We start from the raw sequence: 24159 nt of genomic DNA on the forward strand, positions 1-24159 counted from the left end.
CAAGTTCTGTTTGGACTCTCAATTCTAGGACCATGTCACCTGTGTCATTTCCCCCTCCATGTTTTTGTATTAACTTTAGACTTCTTTTGTTGAACAGTATTTTTTGTGTGTCTCCCATATGCCTGTATCTGACAGAAGGACAGATGGGAAGAGAATGAACACAGAGTCCTGCAGAAAGACTGAAAATATACTGAGTGACTTTTCTTCTTCCCCCAAACCCCCAAACTCAACTTGACAAGAAATGGATTTATTTTTATTCACTTGAATTCACCCCATTAACAATGCACGAATTTAATAGGATGTCTTGGAACCGACACGGAGGTTTCTGGAATTTTCGCTTTAGTTCTCCAGACCGCAGCCCCGTGGCCAAAAGGGAAGAGTTCTGAGTCCATTACCAGGAAAAAAAAAAGGGTAAAGGCGTCTGTGAGATTTCCACAGATGGAGAATCCATGGAGCACAGAGCTGCAGGACAGCAGCGCCAGAGGGCAGGCCTGGACCAGAGTCCCCTTTCATCTCCGCGGTGGAATGAGAGGTTCGGGCTTGAGTGACATGGATTAGTTTCACAGTTGAGGGACGAAATGGTTTATGGCTTCTGAAGAGCTCTCTTCCTCAGGTGAGGCACAGCCAGGACTATGGGAGGAACCTAACCTGCCAAACACAGAGAGGAGCTGAGAGCTGGGGCTTCCGGAATTGGATAGGGAGTGTGGGTGGGCAGCCTGGCCCCTGGCTTTGTCCCTGAAGCATTCTGTGGGGCAGGTTGTGACATTCTGACGGCAGCCTACCTGTCTTCCTGCTGTAAATTCTGGGCTGTCTCGCCATGCATTCAGCCTAGCTCACAGGAGCATTCCTCTGGACTCTGAGCCCCCCTGTTGTGGCTAAGGTCCAGGCTTCAAGGTCTACCCTGTTTTTGCTGTGGACACCTGGTCTGATGGGTAGTGAGAGCACATTTTCTAGATCACAATTAAAGAGGCCTGAAGGGAGAAGGGAGAAAGAGAAACAGAGACAGAACTAGGATTTGGTTTCAGAACTTACCAGAATGGAAGGCAACAAGAATCTGCACAGGGCCTCCTAGGGATTGTAAGTTTTATGGAGGGCTGCAGTTATTAAGAGCCTCATCGATTGTGCTTCCGACCCTCGAACTCGTGTGTTTCTCCATCAGACTTCAGAATCTTCTCTTGGAAATTTGACTGATTCCCCGTCTTGCCATCAACTATAAAACCTTCCTCAGTCTTTTGGTCTTGATCCAATTTTGTACAACATATTGAATCTGTCATACAGATGGTCAGAAAGTACTCTGTGAAACTCCTGTGCCTCCACAGGAAAAGGGAGGGAGGGAGGACAAAATGAGGCTTATGTCTTGCTGTCCATGATAAGGTTAGAGAAAAAGGGGAAGTAATGGAGGAATAAACAATTTTTAAAAATCAGTGTCCCAAGCACTGTGAAAGAAAAACACACAAAAAAAATTTCACTTAGGGACCTAACCTGGTTGGAGAAGTCACGATGGGTGTTTCTGGCATTTGTGTGAAGTTACATTTAATCTGGGAGATGAATAATGAGGATATTTCAGCCACCTGGAAAGAAGAACCAACAACAACAAAAAGGCTTTTTTTTTTCTTTTTTTTTTAGATAGAGGGGAAAATAACCCAGAAGGTCCAACATTGTCAATGGAAGAGAACATTGGAGGACTCGCGGGACGATGAGAGTTGAGACAGGACAGGCAGGGAAGGGATAGACTGCACAGGGCTTATGGGATAGATAAAGGAGGACAGCCTCTAATCTAGCAATACAATTGTGTTTTGGGATGGAGTGCTGTTAGAGGCTTGCACAAAGAAACTTCTTATAAATGCAAAGATGAATGTGCTGCATGAGGCAGCAGTAACTCCAAGCATCTACAGGATCACTGCATTTTACCCATTCCTCAAAGCTTGTGCTAGAGGTTTAACAGGGGATAGTCCTCGAAACTCTAGCCAGAGCAATTAGACATACTGAAGAAATTCAAGGAATACAAATAGGAAAAGAAGAACTCAAACTATCATCATTTGCTGACAACATGAGTCTATTACTTGGAGGATCCAAAAAACTCCACCATAAAACTTCTAGAATTAAGTAATTAATTCAACAATGTAGCAGGATATGAAACCGATGCCCATAAATCAAATGCATTTCTATCAATTAGTGATGAATCCTCTGAAAGAAAAATTAGGAAAACTACCCCATTCACAATAGCTTCAAATAAAAAGTACTTGGGAATCAACTTTAAAAAGTGGGTAAAAGACCTCTACAATGAAAACGACATAACATTAAAGAAAGAAATTGAAGAAGCCCTTAGAAGATGGAAATATCTCCCATGCTCTTGGATAGGCAAAATCAATATTGTCAAAATGGCCGTACTACCCAAAGTGCTATACAGATTCAATGTGATTCCAATTAAATCCTATAGTCATTCCGTATATGAATAGAAAAAGCAGTCATGAAATTCATTTGGAAAAATAAGAGACCCAGAATAGCCAAAGCTATCCTTACATAATGCTCCATTGAACAGGAAAAGAAGCTGAGGATTTTTAGTTTGAGTCCATCCCATTTATTAATTCTTGCTTTTATTTCTTGTGCTTTAGGAGTCTTGTTAAGGAACTCAGGGACTAATCCAATGTGATGAAGATTAGGGCTTACTTTCTCCTCTAATAGTCACAGAGTCCCTGGTCTAATTCCTAGGTTCTTGATTCACTTTGAGTTGAGTTTTGTGCAGGGTGAGAGATAGGGGTTTATTGTCATTTTGCTGCATATGGATTTCCAGTTCTCCCAGCATCCTTTGTTGAAGAGGCTATCTTTTCTCCAATACATGTTTTTGGCGCCTCTGTCTAGTACGAGATAACTGTATTTATGTGGGTCTGTTTCTGTGTCTTCTATTCTGTACCAGGGTCCACCTGTCTATTTTGGTGCCAACACCATGCTATTTTTGTTACTATAGCTTTTTAGTATAGTTTAAGGTCTGGTTTTTGTGATGCCTCCTGGTTCACTCTTCTTCCTAAGGATTGCTTTGTGTGAACCTCTGTTTTGCCTTCTGTAAAATAAGGACAGGAAGTCCTTATGCGTGTGTTCTCTTCTCTTCCGAAGGTGGTCATAGGAAAACCAGCAAGTGACAATAAAGTAGACTCTTGGTCCATTGTGAACCCCTGTCGTCATGAATTGCAGTGTGTAGTCCTGGGGGAAATGTAGGCAAATGGAAGGAAAGTAAGGGGCCTTCATAAAAATCTCTTAGGCTGCCTCAAATGCAGGCCAATGGATGAGATCAGGGTATATAAGATAGAGTTCTTGTCTTTATATGTAGGCAAAGAATCACCTGGAACCCCAATAGTGATGGGTATTGAATTCAAACACTATCTCTTCCAACCCTAAAGTCTCTTCCAGTCAAAGTCGTTTGTCTTGATTTGGTCCATAATCTCTGGCTCTCCCTGTGTCCAATCTATCATTAAATGGTCACCAACACTTTTTTCCCCTTTCCATCTATTTATTGTTTTCATCAGCCAAGTCTTAATCGCCTCTCCCTGGGTCTCTCCATGTCCTGTTGATTCTTATCTCAATCTATTGCTATACTTAGCCAGATAAAGCTTTAATGTCTCATTTCTGGTCAAGCTTTAATGAAAGTGCTATGCTTCCCAGTCCATTAATAGAAGGGATGATAAGTGCCCAAGTGAGAAATGCTCATGCTTTGCTCTGCCAATCTTGGATACCCTGGTCTCTTCCATTGGCCTGCACTTCAGCCATCCATTTGCCTTTGTTTTCTGGTGTTGCTCTTTTGACAAAACAGTTCCTTTTGCCTAGAATCCTTCCAATGTCTGCTTGTTTGCACCCTCAGCTGAAATGTCTGTTCTTCATGAAGACCCCCAAATCATCTCCAACCTCATCTCCAAACATCACTCATCAACATTCCAGCTAGACATGTCCTTCTACGTCTTTGGACGCCATTTCTCTTTGCTTTCTCAGTCAAAGCATTGCATATTCATTGGTTTAAAAAATAATTTGTGAAATTATTTGTCTAGTATGTTATTTCTCTGGCTTTAGTCTGTGATCACCTTGTGGGGAGGTGCTTCTTCCAATGCTTCTCATGAGTGTCCTTGGGCCTAGCATTGTGCTTGGATACAAAAGAGCTGGACAAACCCCCCAGGGATGAGTCAGCTCTTCTGAGCACTTTCTGCAGATGGATGCAAAGGGGAAGTCTATCAGGGGAGCTGAAGGTAGCTCTGATTGAAACAAGCATCATCCCTGAATAATGGTAATCCATAACGTAATTTAGCCAGAGAACAAACAAAGCCAGAAAGGGTTTTCTCCCTTCGTGTTTATCTTTGGAGGCCCCATGTGCGTTGCAGTTATGAGAGTCTTGGTCTGGCTCAGAATTGTTTTGTTTTTCTTCTTTTCCCTGGCCTGCCCCCACCTCCCTTTCTTTTTACAATGTTCTTAAAAAGTTGAGAATGGTTTATCTTAGCATTTGTAAGTTTATTTGTGGATGCAATTATGAAGCTCATCATGTCAGTTTTATGAGAAGTCTTAGTCCATTGTCCTTAGAAAACGAAAATGATTAACAGTGATTTGTTTTGTTACCCAATTGTTTAAATTATAATAACTCCCCATCCGGGTTTTTTAAGTACAGCTGTGTTTATGGATTAAGATCTACTGACTCAAATATTTACAGTGTTCCAAAAATTACGAGAACATACAGTGTCAGGAATTTTCCATAGGCTGCTCCTTTGGGCTGAAGTGGGTTTCTGTTCAACTTGAAGAGAGAGCTTTGGGACAATTTCAAAGGGCATCGGCAGGTCTCTGTGATGGTGTCCCCTGATAGACACCAACATAAAAGCTCTGAAGAAGGAGAACATTAGCGAAAACAGCCACATCCACACGCAACCCATGGATGTTTTAAAGCTGACCTAGAGGACTAGAAGCCCTAAGACCGGGAAGGACAGACCCTCCTGGTTTATAAAATCTAGACTGGGGCTGTCGCTAATGCTCTCTGTATTGATTTTAAAATGCCTCCGCCTTGGCATGTTTGATCAACTGGTTTAGCATGATAACAGCTCCACCATGTTCTTGTTCTATGACCTGAATAAGATGCTTTGCCCTTTTGGAACTTTGTCCTTATCTATAGAAGGAGGATAACTGAGGGACATGAAAACAAAGTGTAATGTTCTGCATGTGCAGATATTCAGGGAAAATAAAGCAGAGAGTTGCACGTGTTTAACTGTTCAGTAAAGCTCATTGCCCTCTTTCTCCTTTAAGCCAGAGTCTGGCTTTGGAAACACTGGTTTGTGCTTATAAGTGGCATTTTTTTTTCCTCCAGAGGAAGCTTGTAAAATTGTAGGAAGAGTAGCGTCTTGGGAATATGAAAATCCGGATACCAGCTTGTCTCTGCAGAAGCCTCCTCATGGCCTTAGTTAATCCACTTCTTTCTTGATCTTGTCATGTATCTGTCTACCTGGGCTTAGCCAATGGCTTCCTCATGGCAGGGACTCCGCTTCATTTGACTTCATATAATGTGGCACAGTGCCAAGTTCATGGCAAAATTTCAAGTGCATTTTTTTTAAGAGATGAAAACAAGGAGGGGGAAAAAGTAGGAGAGGGGAAAATGGAGGGACAAAAGAGGAGAAGAAGAAATCTACAAATCTAGAAAGCAAACTTACCCCGTATCGAGTTCAGAGGATATGTGGGGGATCGAGAGAACACCCCTCCGTGAGCACACACCTGCACAGACAGCACACTCAACAGCAAAATCACAAGAATAACTCACCAGATGCTGCATCTTCACCATACTTCAAAGTCTACACAGTGCTATTTCTAATTTTATTCTGTAAACTTCTTTAACTTGGCTGAACAAGGATAATTTGCCCCTCACAGTGGTTCATCAGACTGATTCTTAGATCATTGCAATTACGTACCCAAGGTCACACAGGTGAAGTATGTATTCATACTATGGTCTGCATTTTTTTAACTTGAAATGCAGAGTTCTCATTAATAGAAGTTAATGCAAGTTTAGAGAAGTCTTATTAGGATTTCTATATATATATATATATTTGAACTAAAATAACGATAAAGAACATAGTAAATTAATTGCATGAGGCAGCCATCAAGATATAATTTGTCTAGAAGTGAAAATAAGCTCAAATAAGAATGGCAGAACATCGTACTTGATCTAAAATACCAGCCCAAATCAAATAACGCTTATGACTTGTGGCATTTTCTTGACAGAGGATAGACAGCTAGGCATGCTGCTTTCTAAACCCAGGATAGCCATTTGTCCTTCCTGTGACCCTGAATTATTACATGAACTGTTAGAGTGTCAGTTTTTCAATCTGTAAGGTGGATGGATAATACCTGCTCACAGAGCAGGTACGAAGCTTAAATACAAGAGTCCATGGAAAGCTTAATGCATCTTACTAATACAGTCCAGTCCTTGGTAAGAAAGAGTGAGAAATATCATCTTGGCTGTGGAGTCAGATTTTGTTCTGTGGTGCCATCCTTACAGGGGAGGCTCTGTTTGTCCTGGCATGGTCTTCACAGTTGTCCCCTGCTATTGCCCCTGACACGAGATTGCAATCTCTACAAATGCTGAAACCTGGGTCCGTCTCCCACATGGGAACACCCTGCTCCTGGCAGTGGAGAAGGGGAAGGACAGTGGCAGGGGATGCTTTTCAACAAGAACCACATCTTCCTGGAGATGTTTGCCCAGAAGTTTCAGCCAATATCTTAAGACCTGGCTTTTCTAGATTTTATTTCAACCTGGCTACCTCTGACTTTTTTAATAAAAATATCTGCACCTGAAGACATCCATTTGTTCCTTCACCCACGACTTCTGCGGTCATCCACTTAACCAAAACGTCTTGAGGACTGCCATGGACCTCACCCCATGCTGACGATACATGTCAATGGTGGACATAAGGCCAGGATCCCTAAATCTTCATCCTAACCGCTGGAGTCTTGAAGACAATTGATTTTAATAAAGGCTGCAAAATGAAATGAAAAGGGAACTGGATATGAATTCTCACAAGCATCACATACTTAAAAAATAACTTATTTTCCCTCTATGAGCCTCAATTTCCTCATCTGAAAAAGGAGACAATATTTTAAAAGTTCGTGGAAGAAACTGGGCGTACTGGTGCACACCTGTAATCCTAGTGGCTTGGGAGGCTGAGGCTGGGGAATTGTAAGTTCAAAGCCCGCCTCAGCAAAAGTGAGGCACTAAGCAACTCCGTGAGACCCTGTCTCTAAATAAAAGACAAAATAGGCTCAGTGGTGAAGTGTCCCTGAGTTCAGTCCCTGGTACCCCGCCCCCCCAAAAAATTAACAAAACAAAAAAATAGAGTTCATGGAAGAATTAGTGAAGAGATGTGCATAATATATCCCAGAAGATGGTAAATGTTTTTCATATATCTCTTCTTCCTTGATATATGATTGCACAGAAAAAATACAATTTGGTGCTTTAAAGCAGATGACAGGAGGACAAGAAGAGGTTGCTAAGGCTTTTCTCTCGTATTGACAGGTGTGTGATTAATTAGTTTTTGAGCGGATGATTGAAAGAATGAGGCCCTTGAAAATCCTAATTGTGTCTTTACTTGTTTGTGTTCTTCAACACTCAATAAATTTTGAATAGTGGATAAATCCTGAGACCAGCAACAGCTCCATGAGCTCACTCTTTTATCAAGTTAAACCAAAATATTCATAATAAGTCGTTCATGATCAGGTTAGAAAAAATACCAGACCTACCGGATAAGGGTCAACTGATGTTGACAGAGGAGGAAAACTGGAGAGTAGTGTGGAGAATGAACCCACAATTTCAAGCTTCTTCGTCTTGCAGAGGAGAGGGTCTTCATTCCTTAAGAAGGTTGTGGTGGGCATGACAACGGCTTCCCTCCAATACTCGTCCTAATCTGAGCCTGTGGGTGTGTTACATCACATGGTGGTGACCGTAACAGATTTTAAATAAGGGAAGTTATTCTGGTTCATCCGGGTGAGTGCTCATCAGATGAGCCCTTAGGCACACAGACCTTTCTCATTCTCAGACAGAAGAACTGGCTGTGGCAAAAGGCAGGTCAGAGGGATCGCCAGCGTGGGGGTCAGCCAACGTGCTGTCGCTCACTGTGGGATGGGAGGTCCTTGGGAGAGGACTAGAAAGGGGTCTTTAGGGATTAAAAGCGTCCCATAGCTGATGGTCAGGAGGAAATGGGGTCTTCAGTCCTCCCTTCTCAAAGAGCTAGCTTCTACCCGCCATCTGAATAAGCTTGGAGATCCATTCTTTCTTACAGCTGTTCAGATAAGATCTCGGGTCAAGCAGTGCCTTGATATCAGGTTTACGAGACCTGAAACTGAGAAACAAGCCGTATTTCTAATTGAGAGAACGGCGAGATAATACACATGTGGTGCTTCCACCCCCTGATGGCACTGTGTCGTGGCAGCAGTAAAGAAACTGATAAGCACAGGACCAAGTGGGGTCCCAGGAGCTCTGTGCTGTGGGGAGACACCTGGTTCAAGTGTCTTACTCTACAGGAATTCTCACTATCGTGTGCCTTTTAAGTAATGCTTGGCTCCTCAAGAACAGCAAAGATCAGCAACATTGTCAATGCCCAGGGTGGTGATCATCCGGAGCAACCAAGACTCATCACACTAACTCCTTTTTAAAATTTTTTTAAATTAATTCTCTCTAGTTGTATATAACATGAGGATACATTTTGACATAATTACAAAATCATGGAGTATAATCCACTCTAATCCCATCCCAACACTTCCTTCTCCCCTCTCCTCACTCCTCCGGATCTCCTCCCTCTACTCTACTGACCTTTCTGCAATTTATTTATAGGTTTTTTCAAAATTAGTACCTCATGGATACCCTGGATGTGGAGCGTCACTGTGGTGAGGTTCGTGTATGTACATAAGGAAGCCAGATTCATGCCACTCTTCTTCCCTTACCAGCCCCTCCTTCCTGCTCCTCCATCCCCATCCGCTACTCTACTGACCTTTCCTCTGTTTTGATGGAATTACCTCTCTCTTATTTTTTCTTTCTCTCTTCCTTTCTCCCCACACCCCTCATTTTGGATTAGCTTTTATCGGGGCTTAGATGTGAGGTGTCCCCCAAAAGCTCCCATGTGACACAATACAGGAAGGTTGGGGGTGAAAGGACTGGGTTACGGGATCGTTAATCTGGTTGGTGTGTTAATCCCTGATAGGGATTACCTGGAAGGTGACCATAAGCAGCTATGGTGTGGCTGGAGGAGGCGGGTCCTTGGGCTGTGCCTTTGGAGGGCAGGCTTTGACCTTGATTAGCAGAGCTCTCTCTGCTTCTTGGTGCAATGCCCTGAGCCACCTGCCTCCACCACACTCTTCCCATGATCTTCTGCCTTGCCTCATGCAGTGAGGAATGGAGTTGGACATCTATGGACTGAGACTCTGAAACCATGATCCCCCCAAATTAACTTTTCCTCCTTAAAATTGTTCTTGTCAGGTCATTTGGTTGTAGAAACATAATAGCTGACTAAAAAAAACAGATTCCACATATCAGAGAAAACGTTCAACCTTTGACTATTTGGGACTGGCTTATTCCACTTGTCTCCAATTTCATCCATTTACTGTCCAATGCCATAATTCTTCTTTATGGCTGAGTAGTACTCCATTGTGTGTGTGTGTGTGTGTGTGTGTGTGTTTATGTGTGCGTGTGTATATACATATACATTTTCTTTACCCATTCATCCCTTGGTTCCATGGCTTATCTATTGTGAACTGAGCTGCTATAAATTTTGATATGGCTGCATCACTGTAACATGCTGATTTTAAGTCTTTTTGGTATACATCAAGAAGTGCAATTGCTGGGTTGTATTGTGTTTGTATCCCTAGTGTTTTGAGACATCCCCACACTGCTTTCCAGAGTGCTGATACAAATTTGCCATCTCACCAACAATGTATGAATGTAGCTTTTTCCCAACTTCTTACCAACACTTATTATTATTTTTATTATTGATAATTGCTATTCTGACTAGAGTGAGATGAAATCTCAATGTAGTTTTGATTTGCTTTTCCTTCCTTGCTGGAGATGTTGAATATTTTAAAATATACTTGTTGATAATTTGTATTTCTTCTTTTGAGAAGTGTCTTTTCAGTTCTTTTGCCTATTAATGTATTGGGTTATTTGGATTTTTTGGTGTTAAATTTTTTGAGTTCTTTGTATGTTCTGGATATTAACCCCCAACTCCCATTCTATAGGCTGTTTCTTCATGCTCTTAATAGTTTCCTTTGTTGGGAAGAAGGATTTTAATTTTATGACATCTCACTTATTGATTTTTTTTTCTCTTTTGATTTTTAAATTAGTTGCTCAAAACATTACAATGATCTTGACATATCATAAGTTTGATTCAAATGGGGTATAATTTCTTAGTTTTGATTTCTTATTTTATTTCTTATGCTTTTGGAGTCTTGCTAAGGAAGTCAGTTACTGTGCCAACATGCTGAAGTGTTGCATTTATATTTTCTTTTAGCAATTGCAGAGTTTCTCTTTTAATTCCTAGGTCTGTGATCCACTTGGGGTTGACTTTTGTGCAGGATGAGATATAGTCATCAAATTTTAGTCACCTGTATGTAGATTTTCAGTTTCTCCAGCACCATTTGTTAAAAAGGCTATCTTTCTGAAAGGATACAGAAAATGTGGTACATATACACAATGGAACATTACTCAGCCATAAAGAAGAATGAAATTATGTCCTTTGCCCATAAATGGGTGGAACTGAAGGTTATTATGCTAATTAAAATAAGCCAATCCCCCAAAACCAAAGGCCAAATGTTCTCTCTGATACTCGAAGGCAGACTCACAATAGGAGGTGGGAGAGAGGGAGGAGTGGAGATTTGCCTGATTGAACAGAGGAGAGTGGGCAGAAGAGATTGACGATGGGAATGAATCAGACATGTCTTCCAATGTTCATATATTAATGCAAACCAGTTTAACTCCACATCGTATACAAGAATAAAAATGGGAAATGATATTCCATGTATGTATGATATGTCAAAATACATTCTGATGTCATGTATAACTAAAAATAACAAATAAAAAGCAAGTTTTTCCCAGGGTACTTTTTTCACACCTTTATCTGGAATCAAATAATTTTATTTATGTGGGTTTGTCTCTGTCTTTTACCCTGTTCCATTGGTCTTCGTGTTTGTTTTGGTGTCAGTACCAAGCTGTTTTTGTTACTTTATTTTTATAGTATAATTTGAGGTCTGGAATTGTGATGCTTCCAGCAAAACTCTTCTTGCTAAGGATTGCGTTGGCTAATCTGTGTCACTTATTTTTCCAAATGAATTTTATCACTAACTTTTCTACTTCTGTGAGGAGTGTTATTGGCATTTTGATGGTGATTGCATTGGATCTGTATAGCGCTTTTGACAGTGTGGACATCTTGTTAATATTAATTCTGCCTATCCAAGAATATGGCGGTCTTTCATCTTCTAAGGTCTTCTTCAATGTCCTTTAGTATTCTGTAGTTTTCCTTGTAGAGATCTTTTACCTCTTTTGTTTGATTGATTCCCAAGGTAAGGTTTGTTGTTTGTTTGTTAGCTGGTTGATTTTGCTTTGTTTCTTGAGATTATTGTGAAGGGTCTGGTCTTTGTAATTTCTTTTTCAGGAGATTCATTACTGGAGTATAAGAATGCAATTGATTTATGTATGTTGATCTAATAGTCTGCTACTTTACTGAATTCATTTGTCAGTTCTAGAAGTCTTTTGATGGAATTTTATTGGGTTTCTCAATACAAAGATCTTTGTGAAGTGAATTTTTTGCACACAGCATATTTTGGGGGTCTTTTAAAAAACTCTAATCTGCCAACCTGATTCTTGATTAAAGATTTTAGACCATTCACAAGCAGTGTTACTATAGGAAAACGCTCTTTTGTTTATGCAGTTGTGGTGTATTTTTAATAATTAAATTGTAGTTAATTCTCCTTTAATTGGCTATTCTTCTTGTGTAATTCATTCTTATGCTGGTTATTATTTTTGTTTTCTGTTTCCTCTTCATTGAAACATTTCTTTGAGTATGTTTTGCAGTGCAGACTTTCTGGTTATGAATTATTTTCTCTTCTGTTTGCCATGGAAGGTTTTCATTTCTTCTTCAATTCTGAAGCTTGATTTTTCTGGCTATCATAAACTTGGTTTCCATTTTCCTTCAGAACTTGCTATATATTATCCCAAGACATCCTTGCTTTTAGAGTTTGGGTTGAGAAATCTGTTGAAATCCAATTGGTTTACTCCTAAATGTGACCAGCTGTTCTTCCTTTTGTGTTTTTTATGTAATTTTTTTTATTTATATATGATAGCAGAATGCATTACACTTCTTATTACATATATAGAGCTCAATTTTTCATATCTCTGGTTGTATATATAGTATACTCACACTAATTCATGTCTTCATAGCTGTACTTTGGATAGTAATGATCATCACTTTCCACCATCATTAATTACCCCATGCCCCCTCCCTTCCCCTCCCACCCCTCTGGCCTATCTAGAGTTTGTCTATTCCCCCTTTGCTCCCCCTCCCTACCCCACTATGAATCACGCTCTTTAGAGCAGAGAAAATATTCGGCATTTGGTTTTTTGGGATTGGCTGACTTCGCTTAGCATTATCTTCTCTAATTCCATCCATTTACCTGCAAATGCCATGATTTTGTTCTCTTTTATTGCTGAGTAATATTCCATTGTGTATATATGCAACATTTTTTTTTTTATCCATTCATCTACCGAAGGGCATCTAGTTTGGCTCCACAGTTCAGCTATTGTGAATTGTGCTGCTACAAACATTGATGTGGCTGTGTCCCTGTAGTATGCTGTTTTAAAGTCCTTTGGGTATAGACTGAGGAGTAGGACATCTCTTGTGGTTTTGTAAGTTCTATCTTTATTCTGTATGTTACACATTTTCATTACAATGCGTCTTGGAGTCCATCTGCTTTGATCCTGTTGATTTGGAGTTCTATATACCTTAATATTTGGATTTCCATCTCATTTCTCAGATATGCAATTTTTTCTAATATTATTTCATTGAAAAGATCGTGCGTCACTTTAGTTAGTATTTCAGATCCTTCACCTCCCCCAGCCATTCTTAGCGCTGGTCTCTTGCTGCTGTCCCAGATTTCTTGGATATTCTGCTCGTGGTCCTTTACATTTTTTTTCTTTATGGTCAACATTATTTTCAAAGCTTTATACTTTGTCTTCACGGCCCAAAAGTCCATTTTCAGGATGGTCTAGCTTATTGGTGATACATTCCATTGAATATTGAATTTGGCTTATTGAGTTTTTCCAGATTTCTATTTGGTTCTTTCAGTTTGTGGGGTATTTTTTTTTTTTACTATGAACTTTAAAAATTCTTTCTCTGACATCTGCCCTACAGTAATGTTGATGGAGTCAATTGTGGAAGGATTACGTACGAGCTCTTTGGGTTGGCTATTCCCTTGCTTTTCCATTTGTTTGTATGTCTAGTCACCTGTTGTTATGGTTATTGCGGGTTCTTTTATGCACAGGATAGTGTTAGCTTTTTTTTTTAAGAGCCTTAGATGGGCAAATATCCAGATATTGATAGCTTAACTCAATGTGCGACCTCTACTGACCTCAACAGCACCACTTTGAGAGAAGCCACAGAGCCCTATTTTCTATAAATCACTTTAGATCCAAGGTCTGTATTATTCAACCTGAAGAAAAACAATAAATGTGTTGATAGAGTTCTCCACGGTTCTTCAAATCCAGATATAAACTGTAGTAAAGTTCTCTCGCTTCCACTTTTCCTTTTCTGTCTCCTTTCTATGTTGTGAGATCAGAAATCACTGCTTAGTACCCTTTTGCCATCTTCTCCCAGAGCCCGTGATATTAACTTTTGATAGGAGTATAAAACAGTGCAACCAGTTTGGAAAAACGTGTGACAGTTTCTTATAAAACTAAATATATAACTCAGCTAGGAAGCAGCAATCCTACTTTTAGATAATGAGTCCAAAAAATAAAAAAAGAAAAGAAAACCAAAAAAAGAAAGAAAAGAAAATATGTCTACAAAATACCTTTTGAATGAATATTCATAATGGCTTTCTTCAAAATAGCTCAAAACTGGAAACAGCCAGTTTCACATCAACAGGAGAATAGAAAAATAAACTGTGATAAGTTGAAACTCTAGCATACCATATGAAATGCTCAATATAGGCAAATCCATAGAGACATAAAGTTGATTAGTGGTTTCCAGATTCTGGGGGAGGGGAGGAATGGGAAGTTACTACAAATAGATACAGTATTTCTTTAGGGAATGATGAAAATGTTCTGGAATTAGGTAATGGTAATGGTTGCACAACCATATAATTATAATAATAATCACTGGATTGCACATTTTACATGGGTAAGTTGACAGTGTATTAATTATATTTCAATGTTTTAAAAAACAGCAGAAAAGAGAAAGGTACAGGTCATGAATATGTCCAACCACACAGGTGAACCTAAAAACTGCAGCATAAAGAAATTTTACTCAAAAGAGTGGAGACTATAATTCCATTGGCATGGTCATCCAGAAGAGACCAAAATTTTTTTAATGATAGAAACAATTCAGAGCAGTTATGGTTTCTAGGAGAATAAGGATGGGAGTTGACTGACAGTGACTTGAATGAATTTACTGTTATGACACTAATGTTTTATACCTTAATAGGGGATGGGGTGACATATTTGTCAAGTGCTATCAAATGGCACACATAGGACATGTGAACTCATTGCATGTAAATTTAAGCCCACTGGAAAAGAAACAGATAATGGAATCTACTCAGTGATAGACAGGTTAAAGTATTTAGATGGAAGTATACAGGTGTTTGCAACTTACTCTGGAATGGATCAAAAAAAAACACTGTATTGCCTGGTAAACAGAGGGATGAATAAATGAATAGCTAGAGGATCTGTCAAATATAGTATGATGTAAGTGTGGTATCTAGAAAGTAGATGCATGTATTTGCAGTACAGATTTTACAAATTCCCTTCATGGTTGAGATGTTTATGGAAAACGTTAGAAAAAATAATTGTCCGACCCCTTCTTGCGTATTTACCCTGTCATGATTTCACAAGATACTTGTATTACTGCCCATCAGTGTTTTATGTCAGAATTGTGTTTCTGTTACTAAGATTCTATATTGCTTCCACCCAGTGGTTCTTATTTGGGCCTCGGGTGTGTCATATTGAAGGTTTATTCTTCAATACTTCAAAAGTTCTCTCAAGTGGTTTAAGGAACATGGGTTGTTCTAGATTCTAGACCTGTCTCTACCCCTAGTGTCTCACTGTTCTAAGTGTTGTCCTCTGTCCAGGCTGCATCCCACACCCACTGATCCAGAATCTGCAATGTAACAAGATCCCCAGATATTATGTGTGCAAGTCACCACCTGAGGAATGAACCAGCAAAATATTACAGCAAGATGGAGAGGGAAAGAGCAAGAAAGAGAGAAGGTGAATTAAACAGAATGAAGTCATATTTAGGAGGGTTATTTAAAACACCAGGAGATGAATTGGGTAAGGATGAGGAGGGATATGGAGAGTCAAAGACATTCCTTAAGTTTATAATGTGAGGGAGCAGGTGGGCACCAGAGGACCCAGACCTCAGGAAGCTCCAATGTCCACAGCTTTGGCTGACATGCCCACAAGGCACCAGACCTACAGTAGCACGATGGTCTATCTTAGCTTCAGCTTTACTCAGTGATCCTCCTTGGCTGACTTTGGTGTTCCTCCATGTATAAACCTATGTGCGCACCCCATACGTGCTTATATGAGCAATACTCTCCTCCACTCCCTGCCATGGGGCTGCCCGTGTTTTGCTTATCCAGGGACACTTGCTGAAAGAATAATATGGCTTTCCTTTCACTTCTTGCCTCCTCCTTCCAATTACATAAACACAACCACCAGTCTTTTAAGAATTAAAAAAAATGCATAGATCAATTTGTCAATATTCCTAAATGAGGCTTTTCCATGACAGGCTGTCTGGCGAGGGATTAGGGCTCGGCTTTCTTGGTCCTCATGGCCTTAGTTACTGGGGTTTCCTGGAGGCACTCTGTTTTGTTTTTGTTTTAATGAACATGCAGCTCCATTTTCAACCAGAAGCAAATGTCCAGAACACCTCCCATCCTCACCCTTCAGAAGCCCTGCACTTTTGCAACTTCTATTAGCTCTAATGTTCTTTGCTGGTAGCGAATGTTTCCTCTGAGCATGCTGGGAACTCACCTAATTGGGTCTGCCTCATGGTGACCTGAAATAGCACTGGGGAGAGGGCAACCTTGAGCTGAGTACCTGATTATCTCATCCTTCAAAGTTCAGATCAAATGATATATACTTAGTGAGGCCTCTCTAACTTCCCAACCTGCCTCTAATTGTGGCTGAGTTAGTTGCCTCCTGGCGTATACACACTTTTCTGACTTAATTGCAGAAAGAAGAACTATGTGCATTAACCTAACAGCCAGCACAAAACTTCTTTCCAGGGTGGGAAATGTTTCGTCTTTCAAAGTACTTTGATTAGCTCCTTTCAGTGGAAGGTGAGGGAGACCCTTTGGGCCTGGCTAGAATCTGAATTTTTTTTAAAAAGACATAAATTGCTTAGTCTTGGAAAAAAATCAGTGAAGTTGAGGCACAGAAGAGAACATAAGAGTGAGGGAAAACAGGATACATGGCAAAGGACATAGCCTGAATCCTAGGCATACTTGAAATTTGAAACTTGAATGCAGGTCATGAGTGCCCAGTAATTGATGGCACAACTGAGGTTCTCCACATCTTTCTGGACAAGAGAGTTTGTGAAAGGGTTCCATGGAAATGGTACTGTGAACATGCAGACACATTTGAGGATCTCCCTAAGTTGAAAACAACTCTTTCTAGTCCAATACCTAGGGATAGACAGTGAAAGATTTTAAGTCACTGATGTAAGAATAGAAATAGTAACTCTCAGCAGGAATGCATAGTTATGATTCGTAGCGCTTCCATTAGGAACCAGCCATCTTGTTGAGTTTCTCATACATTATATCTTAGAATAGTTGCAAAACAATAGCCAGGGACAGTGGAAGTGCATGCTTGTAATCCCAGAGGCTCAGGAGACTGAGGCAGGAAGGTTGTGAGTTCAAAGCCAGCCTCAGCAACTGTGAGGCACTAAGCAACTCAGTGAGATTCTGTCTCTAAATAAAATACAAAATAGGGCTGGGGTTGTGGCTTAGTGATTGAGTGCACCTGAGTTCAATCCACACTATCCCCCACCAAAAAAAAAATAGTTGTAAAAATTACTCATGTGTTATATACATTTCCAATTTGCTAATAAGAAAACTAAAGCTTGGAAAGGCTGAATAGATGCAGAAGTTTTCTGAGTTAGATATATGCACTAGCCCTAGAACTGGGATTCAAAAAACAAAAAAAAATCCCTGCTTTTTACTGAATATTCTTAACTGCAAGCATCTTCCTATGGGGATATAAAAGTGCCTACTAAACCAAATTTTTTATTTTAGCTATAACATATAGCTCCTTAGGTTCCAAGAGTGGATGTCATTTATTCTTTCTTCATGCAGTAACTGGATGATGTATGGTTATCTAGTTGGTTTTATTAAGAGGTTCAAAACTAAAGGTCTAATGAGTACTAGTTATGGAAGACCCAAGAGGTCAATCCATCCACAACACTAGTGAGTACTGGAAACTTAGTATTAGTGAGCGAGGACACACAAAAACAAAAACAAAGCACAGCATTCAGCCCAATCATCAACCATTGGCTTGGTCACTTAGGCAGAGTTGTCACTGTCTTCTGCCTAGGCATGTGGCTGCAAAGAGTGGCATCTCTGTGTTAAACAGAAATTAAGTTATTATATTTCCCATTTTGAAGTAACATAAAAAGGGTAAGACATATTTCAGAGAAGCAACGTTAGTAACCTCCCTGACTTTGCACGCATTATTTCTGTGTCCAGGGCCCTTCACCACTTGAGTCACATTTTGCTATTCTTTAAAGTGGGAAAAATAACCGTATTTGTTTCCAAGGGCCCCCCAGAAGGAGAAGATGTACGAGTGAGTATATGTGTGTGTGTGTGTGTGTGTGTGTTCGTATAATACATTCATACACACATGTATCTACACACAGGCACGTATGTCATTGGCACATAGATTATGTTCAATGAAGTTGAGCTAAATCACACTTAAGGATCACTTTGGCAATCAAATGGAAAAGATCTGGCAATTAGAAGGAATTTCCAACATGGAGGCAATCCTGTCAGGAAATACCACGTGCATGGAAGATTCACTCGTCATTGGGAAGAGAGAACAGGAGGGGGCCTTTCCCACTCCTGTGTTGTCTATCTCCACGTTGAGAGCTATAACGTGTCAGATACACTAGCTCTTGTTCTTCGTATCCCAGCCAGCATCGCCTAGGAGACAGAAATAGCATTCATCGAAAGCCACAATGACCTCATTTCACTGGCTCGCTGGTGCGAGATGTGCCTTGCCTCACAGTGACTGCACAGGGCCAAAAGTCCAGCAAACAGAGCTGCTGCTTGTCCAAGAAATAGCCCTGCAAACGGGAGAGGACGGCATGTTCCCTGAGCAGATTGGGACCCTTGGCTGTCTTGCGGGTGTTTTGTTTTTTAGGCCAGAAACAGTGTCTGAAAACTCCTGGGGATTTCCCAAGCCCCATTCGTCAGGCGGCCAGGCTTCCTCTGACATCACCCCCGAGTGATGGGGTGCAGAGAGAGGGTCATGCACAGGGCAGCCTCGGGGCAGCATGAGCACGATTGCGGGAAATGAAAGAACTCCTATCAAAGTGGTCAGACAAACAAGAAGAGCGTTCTGAAGTAGTGCCTGGCACATGGGGGACACTCAAGAAGTAGTGTCATGCAGTCAGTCAATATCAGGGATGAGATTTCAGCTGGGGTGACCAACCGCACTGGTTCACCCAGGATGTAGAGAGGTTTCTGTGGACGTGGACTTTGTGTGCTAAAATCAGGACAGCCCCAGGCACACGAAGATAAGCTTGGTGCTTTAATTTCAACCAAGTTGTGTCAGACTTCGAAGCTCATGTCCATCATAAAATGAAAACCTGTCTCCAGGGGGACTTGATGTCAAAGACGGAAAGAAGACATGGTGATGGACAATTATCTTATGAACTGAAAGGTCATCCTTGCTTGAGAAAAGGAGGCAGAAGCTTTGCTGCCCACTCTTCACTAGTCACTGCCACGGGTCCTTGCTAAGAGCTCTCCAATTTTATATAGGAGCTCCTCCCGTTGCACAAGAATTCAGTGAGCCAGTCACAGAAGTTGTGTTTCCCTTGCCAATGAATAGTGTAGCAATTTGCACGTGACATGATTTTGACCAATGGAAAGATGCAAGGGGTCTGATGGACAGATTCTTGGAGAGGTTACCTGTTCTTAAAAGGAAGCTGTATCAACAAAAGCCCTCACCACCCACTGGATATGTTTATGTCAGCATGTGACCCTTGGGAATGTGGTGGCTGCTTGGGATTTACCGAGAGAATTAAAGCTAATATGGAAGATGGAGAAGGTAGAAAGAATCAGAGTCTTCAATGACATTGTGGAGCCATTAAATGATCTCACTCTGTAGTAATCTTACTTCGGACTTTGTAAGATTATACACCATCCACCTGATTAAAGCTACTCAAGACCAGACATTCTATTTATACAATCAGTAGCATCTTAGTAGACAAAATACAAAGTGCAAAATGACATCAAAGGAAGAAGAGATGCTCACCAGGTGATGGCCTCAGGGAAGGTTTCATGAAGGATCTGACACTTGCATCATGCTATGGAGGAAGACTATGCCATCAGTAGGCAAAATTAGTCATTGGGAACAACACTTGAAAACTACAAAGAATAAAGAGCTATCAGTGTAGCTGGGGAAAAGCAGGGAGTGTAATTTGGCCAGGATTTATGGGCATGATTAATGGAACAGGAAGCAGGAAATGTTCTCAGGAAGTAGAACATAAAAACGCCTTTGAATTCCAGGCTAAGTAAACTAGATTTTCCCCATAGATGACAGGGAGCCACTGCAAATGGATGGCTAGAAAATCACTGTCGGCCACTGTGATCTCTCTTCATTTGAATTCATTCAATATTTAGAGTCACCATTCTCAATTTTAGAATTATGGTAGAATAACCAGAAGGGTGTGTCTGTGTGTCCATAGTAAGTGGGACGTGAGCAGAGTCTATTTTTCTGGAGTGAGACCTGAAGTTTTTTTTTTTTTTTTTTTAACTCTCTGTTTAGATCTCAGGTGATCTCAAATTATGTTTGAGAGACAGGGACATGACCATCTCTAATGTTTAATATTTGCAGCTTATTTACATGTATAGCTTCCTAGAGTGTTTATTTAGAAAATGTATTGGAAATTTTCTAAGCAAACACTTCCCTTTTTGGATGATCTACAGTCCTATGTATGTCTGATATATTGCAGATTCTGTTAACTCTATGGGGTTATGCAAATGTACCAACTATTACCACCTATCACCATTATCATTACGATTGATGATTAAAAGGAAACACACAGAAGTTAAATGGTTTGTCCAAAGCCAACCTGAACATTAGGTTCAGATCTGGGTCTGGAAACAAAGTTTCAATATCAGCTATATAGCATTCTTTTCATTAAATCAAGTTGCTCACATTTAGTAACTTATATCTCCCCACAAAATGTTCTGCAATTAATTTTTGTAGAAAACGTGTTAATTTCTTTTTATCCTCTACACTCTCAGCTATAGCTTTCCTGTGTATTCAGATTCATATCTGATTATTTAAACCTTACTTATCCAGCAACTATAAAACATGGGCATGCGTCAGAATCACTTGTAATGATATTTAAATGAAGATCTCTAGGCCACTCTCAGAATCTCTGATTCAGTAAGTCTGTAGTGGTGATTCTGGCGATCCATTTTCATGGAACATAAGGTCTACGTGACTGGATGGGGACCACACTTTGAGAATTACCACATTCGTTCAAATCCAGAGGTAGAATTTTTGCCTGAGAAGAGCCATTTTGTTTTCATCAAGTAGAACTGGTTTGCATCCTGCTTCTGACACTTTCTGCCTGTGGAGCTTGATGTGTTATCTCCTGTTCTTGAATCTCAGTTTTCAGATCTATAAATATGCCAATAAATATCTAGAACATATACTAAGGACAACACAATGTGCTGATACAGTGCTTGGCAGGTAAACCCTTCTACCCTTCTCTGTGCATTTTCCAGCTCCTTTCTCCTTGTTTGACTTTCTCTTGAGGATCCACATTTCCCGTGAAAAGAAATGTTTCCTGCCTCCAGTTGGAGATGCATGGCTCTTCTTGTAGCTGGCTCTCCTTCAATGAGCTTGAGTTTACACCTCTTCCACCAAATTACTAAAACACATATGGAGCCTGTTTCTAGGAAACATTATGCAAATCATTTCAAAGGGGGAAAATATGATAGGCAAATTATGTCAATATTATCCTCAAAGCAGGATTTTGGAGATAAAAACCAATCCCATATGTTTTGCTTCACTTGCTTTGGCATTTTTAGCAGTTTAACCATAGCAGCTGCTCCTGCTCACTAATTGCCTGCAACATTAAACAATGGATGAGCACCAGTTCCCAGACTTCTCCTTCTATGTCAACCTCAGAGCTCCCAGATATTTGCAGATTTCCCCGCGTCGCTTCATTCCACTCGTACTAAACTCTGTCAACAGATGACTGAGCAAAAGGTGGTATGTGAAAGATCAAGGTGACCTTTGGCGTGAGCTTTGGTGAAAGCGGAGCAGGAACAGATGGGGTTCCAGACCCAAGACAAATTGGCCCCAGACACAATCTTTCTATGACTCAAAAGATCTTGACTAAATTTCCATCACCACTCCTGCTGATGAGTGGTTTTCCATGCGAATTTGCTGGAACCTTCCTAATTGGAAACTTTACATACAGCCATGCATCTTGTTATCCAACGTAGAAACTTGAAATCTATGGTTGATTTTTTTTTCCCCGATCCTGTATTTCAAGTCAGTCTCTAAGTGCTACCAGTGTTTTCACTAAATTCTTCGTTCTTTGTTTTCTCAAGCTCTCCTGCTCCTACCCAAGCTCCCACCTTCTTGAATTCTGAAGCCCCCACCTACTTGATGTGGTCACTGAGACACCCTCTCAAGTAATACTTCCTAAATTCTCTTTAACCCAAATCCTTCCCTGTTTTATTCCAGCTGGAATGATCTAAGACACAAATTTTATAATGTCATTCTCTTGAACCTCTTTTCAGTGACACCCTCTTGCCTCAGAAATGAATCCTAATCTCATCATCATGGTGGACTCTAAATGGGCACAGCCAGTATGGTAGCCATAGAGTCACATGTGACTATGTAAGTTACATTAAATCCAAATATAATTAAATACATTGAAAATTCAACCCCTCGATCATGGTAGGCACATTTCAAGTGTTCAATAATCATGTGTAGCCATTAACATTTTATGCGAGGAAGATACAGAATACTTGTTTCATCATTAAAATTTCTATTGAAGATCCTTGATCCTAATCTTAAAAACTGGTTGCTATTATTTAACTTATTGTATTACTATGTTACACGTTGCCATAATAGGGGGACATGGTGCCTGCAAGGGCTGCTGAAGAGGATGCAAACCCCTATGAGCATTCTAGAGAGGAATAGTTCTAGTGAAAATTTAAAAAAAAATGTTTATATGCTCCAGAGAACTGTCACATGAACCTCAAACGGGGTGCACTCAGTGATGTTTACTGCAGCATTATTTTGTGCTAGCAGGGAATACATAACAACCAAATGTTTGTGACCCAGCACCTGGATGAACAAAATACAGAAGGAGTGATTTATCAGGGGATACAGCTTAGGTGCAGAGCATTTGCCTGTTGAGAGAGGCTTTCTATTCAATCCGCAACCCAGGAAAGAAGGAAGGAGAAGGAGAAGAAGAAAAGATGAGGAAAAGAAAGCAGCACATCTCAGAACACTGTGAATCGGGTAGAGACAGTGGATTAGATACACATATGCTACTTAGAACACCATGCTTTATTTTTGCTTTGGAGTATTACTCAAAAGTGCAATAATGATTCCAAAATTACTGATACATGCAAAAACTTGGAAGAATCTCATAGATACTCAATTGAGTAAAAGAAGCTAGACACAAAAGAGCATGTACTGTATGGTTCCTTGTTTCTGAAGTTCATTGAACATGCAAACTAGTCTGTGGTAACAGAAATCAGAACAGTGGTTGCATCTAATTGGACGGCTTACTGTAAAGGATAGAAGGAAACTTTCCCGGGTGATGGAAACGTTCTGTGTTTGGATTAGGGTGTGCATTACATGGGAATATACATTTGTCAAACTCATTTAACTCTCTTCTTCAGACCAGTGTATTTTGCTGTATCTAAAAACACTCCAGTAGAGTTATTTTTAAAGCAAACTTTAAAGACAAAATGATTAATTTCAGATGAAATATAGACAGTGTGTGTGTGTGTGTGTGTGTGTGTGTGTGTGTGTGTGTGTGTAGAACCACAGTACATAGTTTACAGAGATATTAATGTAGAAAAGAACATATAACAAATATTTTGAAGTGATATTTGGGACAAAAGAGATGAAATGAAAATAAAATGAACTAGAAAGAAACTTGAAATGTTTTGGAGGTGATTGAGCCATTGGTGGGAAGAACAGCAACTTAATTTAACTCTGTACTTGAAAGCAGGAAGACCTTTACTGGGAGAGAGTCTTTGTATCCAGGATGAGTAAACTGGGATTGTGTATCACTGGCTTTATCTCACTCTACCCATGGAGCAATCTTGGCTACAGAGAGGAGAAATGAGATGGAAACAGAGAAGAAAGTAGACCTTGGAGGCGAGAGGGGAGAACGGCAACAGGAAAGATGGAAATGTTGAGGGGGGAGAAGGAGGAAGAAGCAGAACACCCTGACATTTAAAACTTCAGAGTTTTTAAACCAGCTCCATCTGTGAAATTTTCAGTGATATAAACAAGTGCATTTTATTTTTCCTTCTTTCTTTTTCTCTTAAATTATTTTGAGTTGGGTTTCTGTTATTTGGTCTTAAAAATGTAGTAATACTCTAGTGTAAGTTCATCCCAGGTTAGCATTTTAAAAATCACATTGAATATTATCATGGTAATATTCAAACATATGC

The sequence above is a fragment of the Ictidomys tridecemlineatus genome, chromosome 4 (genome assembly GCF_052094955.1).
Source record: "Ictidomys tridecemlineatus isolate mIctTri1 chromosome 4, mIctTri1.hap1, whole genome shotgun sequence".
Lineage (NCBI taxonomy): Eukaryota > Metazoa > Chordata > Mammalia > Rodentia > Sciuridae > Ictidomys > Ictidomys tridecemlineatus.